This window comes from Nannospalax galili, unplaced genomic scaffold (genome assembly GCF_000622305.1).
Source record: "Nannospalax galili isolate Female #2095 unplaced genomic scaffold, S.galili_v1.0 scaffold1387, whole genome shotgun sequence".
In the NCBI taxonomy this organism is placed as follows: domain Eukaryota; kingdom Metazoa; phylum Chordata; class Mammalia; order Rodentia; family Spalacidae; genus Nannospalax; species Nannospalax galili.
In genome coordinates, this window is record NW_008355976.1 from 1,560,267 (window position 1) to 1,571,973 (window position 11,707).

General features: G+C 37.1%; 1 pseudogene; it reads right to left on the minus strand.

The window, feature by feature from the left end:
- Positions 1-5,989: 5,989 nt before the first annotated feature.
- On the minus strand, positions 5,990-6,923 carry LOC103750861 (annotated as a pseudogene).
- Positions 6,924-11,707: the final 4,784 nt, after the last annotated feature.

Genomic DNA, 11,707 nt, shown 5'->3' on the forward strand with positions numbered 1-11,707 from the left:
GATGAGTTTTTAAACTTTAAAAAATATCTCCATATATGGCTTTTTATAAAATTCTCAGAAAGGGGAATGAGGGTTTAGGTGATAATTTTTGCAAAAATGAGTCCAGTGCAATATACTTCATCGGTCACTACATTGCAGTGTTGAATATTGCCTCCCTAGTTATGCAGATGATCAGTTCTGATATGAGCTGTCAGATAACCACAACAAAAGATAGATCAGATGAGAATAAGAATGCATTATTCACAAAATAATGAAGTTATCATAGGCATAAAAAGAATAAGAAAAAAGTTGATTGTTTCTTTTTTCCTACTAATCAATGTAACCCAAAAAGAAATAAACACATGTGCAATGTTCTTGTTGCGATCTTGGCATTTTAATGCCCTTCTACGCACCCTAATGCAGAGCTAGCTCAGTGTATTACATTGGAGATAGGTGACTTTTTTACAAGAACTATTTGCCTTTGTTCTCTTAACTCTGTTTTCTAAGAACTCTTCTGTTTTCTGAGGCCAAAGGCTTGTAACACAGAAGGATCTTGTGACACAACTTGGGGTGGTACTGTTAAATGTTCTTATCACAAGCTGTATATAAAAGACTACTCTAGAGAAAGTCCTGTTAAGTCCATTTCCTGTTTCATCAAAGGAAGAAGGATCTGGTAGTTTGGGGAGATGTAATGGTGCCCTTCAGAGAAAAATGGGAAGGACAATACACTGATTCCCTCTGAGAAAACTAATGAGCCAATAAAGGTTCTGAGGGGTTGCTGTGGTCTTAGAGGAATTATTGCTTTATTTATTGGGCCAATGTTTCTCTCCAGGTCTGTTTTTGGGAAGGTCCGCAACTGTGTCCTGTGTAAAAACTACATGCATGCAAGAAAAATAATTAAGAATATCTTAGATGGTATCCAGATCAAAGGAGCCTTTGTGAGAAGGCAATAGTGTTTATTGAGAGGTCTTTGGTGAACTCACAAAAGTAGCCCCAAAGTGAGAGTCAGTAGGTAAAAGACCTAACAAATATGAAATCGTCTTACAATACTATCATAGACAAGAAGTCTATGATTGGTTTTACTTCTATTCTCTTCCTTTTAATGTTAACCTGGGTAGTGTCAAAAATAATAGCTCAATAAATGAGTAGTAAGAGTAAAAGACTCCAGATGAGCCTTTTACAAATTGTCCAGAGGCCTGCCTGAAGCTAGCTACAGCTCAGAGATCTAGAAATGGTATCATTTTGAGTGAAGATGCATTGATTCGTTTATTGAATGAACATGTCCAGTTTTAAATTGTAAATATGTTTCATTTCTTATAGTGAGATTTTCTATTTCTTAGCATAAGCAAATATCTTGTATTGTTTACCAATATCTTTATCTAGTATCAGGAAAGGCTGTTTTCAACTGAGCAACAGTTACTAAGAGCAAAAATTGCACTTGCTTTTAAAAAAAAGTCCCATGTATATTGTATGTTTAATATAAAAAAGATGACCTTTATCACTTTTTATTTTCTAGCAGATTATTTAGAAAGTAATATTGCTCATGGGGTGTCAGATGGTGTTTTTAACAGCACTTGCTAAAATGTTTGTCTACAGTCATTAAACATTTATGGTGCTAGAGAGATGGCTCAGCGGTTAAGGGCACTGACTGCTCTTATAGAGGACCTGGGTTCAATTCCCAGCACCCACATGACAGTTAACAACTGTCCATAACTCCAGTTCAAGGGGATCCGAAGCCCTTTTCTGACCTCCATGGGCATTGCACGACACAGATGTACTTACACACATGCAAACAATAAACTCATACACATAAAATAAAAATAATAAATAAAATATTAACAAAACATTTGTAGCTAGCAAATAAATGTTTATTGTTGGTGTACAGGAAGGCTACTGATTTTTATGTGTTAATTTTATATCCTGTTACTTTGCTGAATGCATTTATCAGCTCTAGGATTTTTCTGGTGAACCCTTTAGTATCTTTTATGCATAGAATCATATCATCTGCAAATATTCTTTGGCTTCTCCCTTTCCCATTTGTATTTCCTTTACCTCTTTTATTTATTTTATTGCTCTAGCTAAGACTTCAAGTACTATATTGAACAAGAATGGAGAGAGTGGATATCCTTGTCTTGTGTCTGATTTTAATGGGAATGCTTTCATTTTTCCTCCATTTAGGATGATGTTGGTTGTGGGCTTGTGGTATATGGCCTTTATTATGTTGAGATGTGTATCCTGTATTCCTACATTCTCCATGATAAAATGATAAATATTTTGCTTTTTCAAAAAATTATTTTGCCACACATATGTGTATAAATTCAGAGAAAAAAGATAAAATTCAACAATATACAATGGCTACCTGTAAAAGTAGAAAGAAAATTGGCTTTCTGGAGTATGGAAAGAAGAAATTTGACCTTTTCTGTAATATCTTTTATTAATGAGAATATATTCATTACTACATATGTAATTAAGATTTAGCTAAAATTCCATTAAAGAGTTTTCTAATTATTTTATGGAAAATAGAACGAAGAAACTATTCAAACTTCAACTTCTTTTCTTGTGTTTTAAAGTCTCCTCCTTCTCTTCTGCCTCCTTGACCTCCAAAGCCTCCCTTGGTCCCTGCCACCAAATCTTCTTCTTCCTCTGTCTTTGCCTCCTCTGCCCTCACCATGAGCACCAAACCATCTTCACCCTTAGGCCTGGCCCAGTTCACAGTAACCTTGTTTCCATCAATTTTATCATCTTTCATGTCCTTCTAGGCAGCTTTGGCATCTTCTTCACTATTAAAGTCTACAAAACTAACCCCTTTGGAGGACACAGTTTCCCAATCAGTGACTGTTCTCCACAAACAGGGCCATCAAACGATTATTTTTAAGGCTCTTCAGTGGTAAACTTTTTACAGAGTTTTGGATGGCTGACTTCTTGCATTAGGTGATCCTCTGGGTCCTTGCAATTTCAGTCTAAATGGACTGTCCACAATTTCCATTTCACTACAGAAGTTTAAAGCTTCTTTAACATCTTCAAATGAAGCAGATTCTATAAATGCATACCCTTTAGATTTTCCCTTGGGGTTCTGGGCACTTTGATAAAAGTTGCCTTCTCAGATACTTCCTGAAGAGTTTAGTTTGTTGCACTAGAGAAAAGGCTACTTAAAAGCAAAGTTTTGATTTACCCTTCAAGGTTCAAATAGTTTATTCTGTTCTTTCTTTCCATCTGCCATTTGAAAGAAAGACAACAGAGGGCAATGAACAAAAAGGGCCACAATGATTAAAACACAGAGAATGAGAGTCTGCAGAGTGTGGGTCCTCGGACAGGTCTCCTGTGTTAAACTTCACTCACACGGGGCTCAGGGACCACTGTGGAAGAGGGGGCAGAAAGATCATATGAGCCGGGAGTGGGAGGGGGGTGCATGACCATAAGGAAAAAATATTACAGGTTCCTGGGACCTTGCTCATATAAACTTACAGCAGTGGTGTCAGCATGTACAAGACCCATGCAAACTAAATCAGACAAAAACTCATCATAGACGTGTGGAAATGGGCAGCAGGCCCCAACAGCTGCTGAAGAACTCTTGGCAGCTGACTACTGCTGTGTGAGGGAGAACTGGTCTTCTTTAAGGGAGTGACTCCAGACACGGTGACTAGGTCCCAGTGGATGAACTTGCATTCAAAGACATCTTGGGTAACTTGACTCAGGTCTTAACATAAATGACAGAATGCATGAAATCCTATGTGGGGGTTATGGGAGGGTGTAGATGGAGGAAGAGTGTGAAGATGATTACTTGGAATCCTCTTTTATAACATTTCAAGAGAGATATCCTGTTGATTTTGATTGGAAACTCATAAACTTTTAGACATGAGTGATAGAGTCAACCCTTATCTGTAAGTTTTGAATTTATATGTTTCCCTAGAGGCTTTTTTTTTTTGCCTTGGGGGTTGTAAAAGAATGTTTCATCACTATTTTTGCTTCCATGACTTTAGGACAAATTCACAGGTCTAAACTCTGGTGCTAGAAAAAAAAAAAAAAAAGAAGAAGAAGAAGAAAGGAAGAAGAAAAGCGACAAAATTGGAGACCTAAGGACCAAAGAGAAACCTTTGATTTTGTTGGAAGACTATTGTGTTTCTTAGCTGCAGTTCCAAAGACTAGACTAAGCACAAATTGGAGATGAGAAATTTCAGTGTTAGCATAGATAAAAACCATCGCAAGTAGGAGTGACTGGTGAATAGATAGTGTAAGGTAGTTCTGAGGTTTCTTCTTTAGCACCTAGGGAATTTACAATATTAGCCTGCTATCTGGTAACCCAAAGAAACACTACAAAAGGAGGACTGAAGGGAACTACCCTGCGTGTCTGGGTGGTGCTGCTCCTGTAAAACCTAGTTACCAGTCCCAGGAGTGAGATACTGCCACAGCAGAGTCAGAAGGTCTCAGAAGGCCCCCCTCTCCCTCAGGCAATGCAGGCTCTTGTCATTTTCCTAGTTGCCCACAAAAACTAGTGGATAAGATCATATAGAGGAAGACACTATATACCTTGCTTATAATATATAATGCAAGTAGGCTAGAACTGATCTAGAAGTTTCCACCCTGATGGCTAGCATTAAAATAATCTAATGGTGTTGAGCAGGCTGTTGGAGGAGAAAAGGCATCATCAGCCTTTCTCAACTATGAACCCTACAAACCAGAAGGCCAACCTGTCAGGAAAGGTATGTCCACCTGTGGTAGTAGTGGCTAGACCCCTCTATTCTAAGTCTGCAACATCACACATGGAATGGAATTAATTGTCATTAGAATTGTTCCAATGGAGTATTTGATAGTCTATTAGGAACAATAAAATTCAATGGCTGTCAGTGAGGGTCTGGTACATAGAAGGTGTACTAGATAGCTTCAGTTGTGAACTTGACACACCTGGGAAGAGGGATCCTTGACTGAGGCATTTCTCCCACTGGACTGGCCTGTGGTCATGTTTGTGAGGCATTTTCTTAGTTGCTAATTGATGTGGGAGGGTTTAGTTCATTGTGGACAGTGCCATCCTTAGGCAGGTGGTCCTAGGTTGTGTAAGAAGGCAGGCTGAGCACAGGCCAGAGGCAGTAAGCCAAAAAGCCCCATTCCCCATGATCTCTGCTTCAATTTCTGTCTCCAGATTTCCGCCCTGACTTCCTCAGTGATGGATTGTGACCTGGAGGTTGTAAGTAAACTTTCTTCTCCGAGTTGATTTTTTTTATGGTGTTTATCACAGCAACAGAATCCAAACTAGAACAGAAGGTATTCTGCTAGATGTTATAGTGGCTTTACAAATCAAGGTGATTTTCATTTACGTAATTTATATCCACCTGAGAACTTCAATTGTTAGTGCATATGTGTGTGTGTGTGTGTGTATACAACCAGATAAAGGCAAATACTAGGAAAGGCTAGTGATGAGAAGATGTCAAACATCACTGGAGAAAATACAAAGAATTCAATGAATAAGATGTTCAAAATGTATTAAAAAAGTAAAATTTTAAGGCAGAGAGTGTGTGAAAAGTGGAAGTGGAGCACGTTATAGTAAAGGTGCAAACACCTATGAGAGTTTTCTTAGGCTTCAGAGTATGTGAGAAAGTTGAGGTTAAATTATGGAAGAATTTACCATAGGTAGGAATTGCTATGTAATTTGGTTTGTATATGAGAAATAAACCTGGAAAAGATATTTATTTCTACTTTTAAATTTCATTAGAGTTCAATATTTAAAAATTAGTTAAAAGCAAGTGTTTTTTTAAAAAATCACAAATAGGACAGAAGCCATGAGTAATTATCTATTAGAACGGGGTAGTGTATTTCTAAGCCTTATAGCTAAAATCAAATATAAACTAGGGAGCTGAGAATCTGCAAAGATACTCTGCGGATAGAAAATATTGCTTTAGGAGAGATAACTGTTATTTTGGAGATGTTTGTTTGGATTATATGTAGATTTGTGTAACTCTAATATTGATTGGGTTAAAACTCTAAGTGTGGTGATTTTTCTGCGGTTTAATGATTGTTAGACATGAGGTCCTTTGCAACATAGAAGTCTGAGAATAGCTTTCTGAATCTGCTGTTTTCACACTGTAGATGATGGGGTTCATCACTGGTGGGATGAGCAGGTACACATTTGCAATGAGAGTGGGCACATAGGGTGCGACGTGTTTTCCAAATCTGTAGACAAAAGATAAGCTGATCAAGGGGATGTAGAAAATGGCCACTGCGGTGATATGGGAAATGCAGGTGCTGAAGACCTTTTTCCTTTCCCCAGGTGAGGCGATGCTGAGCACTGAGCGAATGATCAAGGTATAGGATACCAGGATAAAGATGGAGTCCACTCCGGCAGTTGAAATGATTGCAGTTAGTCCAAACGCACTATTGATCTTGTTGTCTGAGCATGAGACCTTCATGATGTCAGGGTGGAAGCAGTAGGAATGGTGGAGTGTGAGGTTATGGCAGGGCAGATGCTTAAGGAGCAGCACCAGCGGGTTCAGAACAGTCCCCCTGGTAACGACTGCCAAACCAATCTGTGCAATTCTTGTAGGTTAGAATGGTGGCATATCTCAAGGGGTTTGAAATGGCCACAAAGTGGTCAAAGGCCATTGCCAGGAGCACCGATGACTCCACGAACGTGAAGAGGTGAATGAAGAACATCTGTGACAAGCAGGCATTGAAGCTGATCTCCCTGCATTGAGCCAAAATATTCCCAGCACTGTCACCATTGTCCAGATGCATAAGCCAATGTCAGTGGTGGGCAGCATAGACAAGAAATAGTACATGGGCTCTTGGAGACTTGCCTCACTGAGGACCACAAACAAAATCAAAGAATTTCCAAATAGTGCTGTTAAATAGAGACAGCAGAAAGAGATGGAGATCCAGGAATGAGCCCCTTCAAGTCCAGGAACTCCAAACAGGAGGAAAGTTGGGGAGGTGGAGTTACGGAAGACTAGCATTGTGGTCTGCACAATCAGAATCTTTACTTCCTAAAAACTAGAATTTTAAAATTATTTTAGTTGAAGTTTGATATTCATCCAGTAAAGTGCAAAAAAAACAAAAAAACAAAAAATCTGTTTGATTTCTACATGTTCACAGGTAATCACTTTTAATATCAATCAAGAGAACATTATCCAAAGGCTCCCTAATGCCCTACCTTCTCCATGTCCACTTCAACATGCAATTATTATTCTGACTCCTGTTGTCATAATTGAATCTCCCTAATTTTCATCTTGACATAAGCAAATCCATAGAAAATGCTATTCTGTGTGGGTCTTTTACTCAGTATTATATATTGATATATCACAAAGCTCAGATATTTAGTTAAGTTTGAAATAATTTAACCTTATTCAGTTAATTTTTCATGTTTAGTGTTTAGTATTTTATGTACTCTTCAATCATTTTGATTAAAGTTTTAAAACAATTTTTAGGGGCTGGAGCAATGGTGTAGCAGTTAAGAGCATCTGCTACTCTTGCACAGGACCTGAGTTCAGTTCCCACTATCCATGTTGGGCTGTTCACAACTGCCTGTAACTCTTGCTCTGGAGAATCTGACTCCCTCATCTGGTCTCTACAGGCACCCACAGATATGTGGCTTACACTCATACAATCATACAAACACACAAACACACACATACGCATAAATTTAAAAATCATAAAAATATTTTATTCTTTAATGTATCAATTAACATGAGCTTATAAGGGGATATTTTAACTAATCTTTGCTTAGTAGAGCTACTTGCTCATAATATATATTCACTATGTATCTGCCAATAGATTTATATTGATTTCCTTTATCTGAAACACACTATTGTATTATAATTAGGGATTAGTTGAGGGAAATAATTGATTAATTTTTATTTGGAATTTTAGAATAGCAAAATCTGATACTGTTTTACTTGGTCCATTTGGTAAGCAAGTGAACAACTGCTTCCAGGAACTGCCCAATGTACCACCCCGGGTAATGCCCATTGATCATGTCTCTTTATATATGATTATTAGAGAAGAGGCATTCTGCTTTTATGAATCTGCAGCTTGATAGTCTCAGTTTGGAGCACTAAAATACTGCCTTGTTCATAACTATGGAACCTGCCTGCTTGGTATTAGCATTCATTTGGTCAAATTATGGTCTTCTTTTGTAACGGAAATGCCCTGGCCCTTGATCTGAATTTGATCTATTAGAGGTTTAGCGAGATACATACTGTTGTGTGAATAAGATGATGTTTCACACACTGTTTTAAATGACTTGCATAGATCATTTGATATGAGCTTTCTGACAAACCTGAGGTAAGTATTGGTGTTGCAGATACATATTACTTAGAAATTTGGATACATTGTCAAAGTTTGTAAAACCAAAACAACAAAAAAATGGTGTTGAGAATCAGTGAATAAAAGACTTGCAAGTCTGTGTTATTACTAATATGCCACTTTATCTAATGATATTAATAGTAGCAGTAGTTGTGATGCAATTCATTTTCAATTAATAATACAATTCTTCTAATAAGCAAGGCAAATGTGGGATAGATATCTATGTGGGCAAATATCTAATCATTTAAAATTCATGCGGCCCAGAATTAAGTCGTATTATATTTTTAGGATTGTGTATCCATTTTGTGGTCTCTAATTAAATTGCTGAATTATTTTTAATAGGTAGTAGATTAGTAAGTATGCTATTGAATAGTGTGACTCAAATTGACCCATTTAAAAAATTATTTATTTACTATAATAATAAAACCATTCTTGAAAAAATGTATTTTACACTTTTGGATTTCCATTGTCTTTTAGAAGAAGACTTTCATAGTCATTTTCACTGATTTATGTCCATCCTATACATTTTTATAATTCAATTGCACATCTTATTTGTGGATATAGATTGAGATTTGTTTGTGTAAAAAAATTCCAAGTGCATTCCCCTAATTGAATTGATCGAAACTGCTGTACTTCGGCCGTTCATCATGCCCAGCATGTTCGTTAATGATACTATGTGTTTATATTTCTGAGAGAAATTGTCAAATATGCAATAGAGGAACCACATAGTGTGTTGAATGAGAAGGGTCAGTATCAGCCAGATGGAAGTTCTCAAAATACAATGAGATAGCATTAATTTCTCAATTAGAATAGCCAGAGCCATAAAGAAAGCAAGTGAAAAATACCACACGCGACAAACAGATGGAGAAACTGGAAACACCATATAGCACTGCTGGCCTGTAAAAACAACACATTCACTTTGCAGAATGGATCCATAATTTCTTAAATATTTAAGCATACACTTACCACAGGATTAGGCAATTCTATTCCTAGAAATCTGCTAACACAAATGGCAGCATATTTGTACACACTTGCACATGACTATCACAACAATATTAGCTACAATAGTCCCAAACTGGAAACAACCCAAATATCCATCAACTGATAATATGGTGAACAGCATGATGGAATAATGTTCATTCAAAAAAGGAAAAGAAATGTTGACATATACTGCAACATGGATGTACCTCAGATACATTTATATAGAGTGAAAAAAAAAAGCCTGAGTTAGAAGATTGCATACAGAATGATCCATTTTAATCAAATGATTTAAAAAGAGAATATTTTGGGTTTGTGAGCTGTGTATATAATGAATGTACACTTGTGTGTGCAGGTGCACATGCTTGTATATGCTTTAGAGACATCAGGTGGCCTCTGTCAGCTTTCAGTTTATTCTTTTGAGAAAAGGCTTTTCTATAGCCTAGAGTGAGGCTGGTGGCCAGTGAACCTCAGTGGGTGCTTGGGATTTGAACTCAGGTCCTAACACTTGCTGAACAAGCTCTTCCATACTATGCCATCTCCCAGCCTGAAAACAGAATTTTTTGAAAATAGAAATTAGGTCAGTGTTTATCTGTGTCTGGAGATGTAAGTTAGATGGATAGCAGCCAAGGAATTATTTTGGTGATGGAAAAATGTTCTAAAATTGGGTTGTAGAGATGTTTTTACACTATAAACTCTGAATGGTTTTTGACTTACATACCTTTGCTAACATGAAGTTATATTTCAATAAAAGCTTTAGACATAAAGCTGAATCTAAAACTTTTCTGTGAAACTCTATGTCAGAAAGAAATTAATAACATCAAAAGAATTTTTGGCACATTTAAGTATCCAGGCCAGTTTTTTTCCCACAGTAAAAGGAAGCCATAAATAAGAGCTTGGAAAATGCAGCTCTGTATGAGATTTAAAACAAAATGTAAATTGCAATGTTTTCTGAGAATTTAGAGCTGAAAAGTGAAGCATCTATGTGCGATTTGAGGTTTGTGAGCTGTCCCATAGACGTGAACAGAGCAAAGGTTGAGGCATTCAACTTGGTAAAATATGAAGAATTATATTTTATTTATTTAAAGAAGTCTGGCCTCTAAAGTAGAAAGCCAAATGATCTCTGTTGATTTGAGGTACAAAGTTACTATCTGTTTGTAGAGGGCAGAGGGACTTACCTTAAACAATGTGGAGGATTAGTAGGGTTACAAGTCGAGATGCTGAAGGAAAGATACCAGAAGCCTGGCATTAGCATTTACAGTCACTTCTGAGGAATTCTTCTTAGGTCTAAGTTGAGTTATACCACAGCTTGAAAAGATCAGACACATTTATGACAGACACAAAATGGTGTTGCTTTTTACCAGGCTGTCTCTGGTTGTCTAGATCTTTACAATGTGGGAACGTTCTCTTACTCTGGCATAAGAGTAGGATATGTGAAGGCCACACGTTTATCTCCATGAATGGTGCATCTTTGTAGGGATCCTTGGTGGTAGAATCGTTGGTCCACTAGAGTAAACACAGGCCTATGGGATTTCTGTGCCAACCTGCTGGGCTTCAGGTCTCTGCCCCCCGCCCCCGGGGCTACTTAACCGGATTCAGGGCCTATAGATGTTTAGACAAGTGAGAACGAACCAAAGAAAGAAAATAAACATGTTGATGAAGGAATTTTGTGTTTATACGCCTTAATTTAAAAAGAAATGGGGTGTAACATTTATGATGATGGAGCATTTCCCCTAAAACATTCTGCTGTGTCTCTTATAAGCAATCTGTTGTGTGAACAATTAGGGCAACATATGCTTTGAAAGGACCACCAGTTAATAGTACCTTCCTAGTCACATAATGAGTGTGCATTAAGTAACTGCTAAAATGAAGAGATATATTTTCAAGATTCAGAATCAAGCAGTAAATTAAATTGAAAAGTCAAAGAATCCTTTGAGGGTTGCACTTTGAGTAGAAGAGACATTTAGCAGTTTGGGAAGTCAAATGAAGAGACATCTAGGGGGAAGGACTTTGTTCCAGGATCTTATACTACTTAACTTCCGTACTGTGGTTAAGGCTTTCTAAACAGTTTTTAGTTACCCTATTTCAATCTCAGTTATTCAGACTTAAGCAAGCTTTTAAACTTACCTTTCACGTAAGGATGAACAGTGTTTGACACACTGTCAACTACCAGTAACGATTGATGAATTAACTTATCCTGACTCTTAAACATGTATTTCAGCCTAGGAAATCACAGGAACAAATAAAGAAGTCGTTTTTGTCTAACTCAGGTTAATCAGCTCTGGCAAAATTTATTTAATATGAGCAATAAAGTATTTTTAAAAAAATTTAATAACTACATGATGAGAAGAAGCATTTCATTTCAACTTTAACATACTCAGTAACACACTCCAGAGCAAGAGTACATCTCTTTCACAAGTGGCTGTAAGTTTCTAGGTTCACAGTTGAATTAATACAG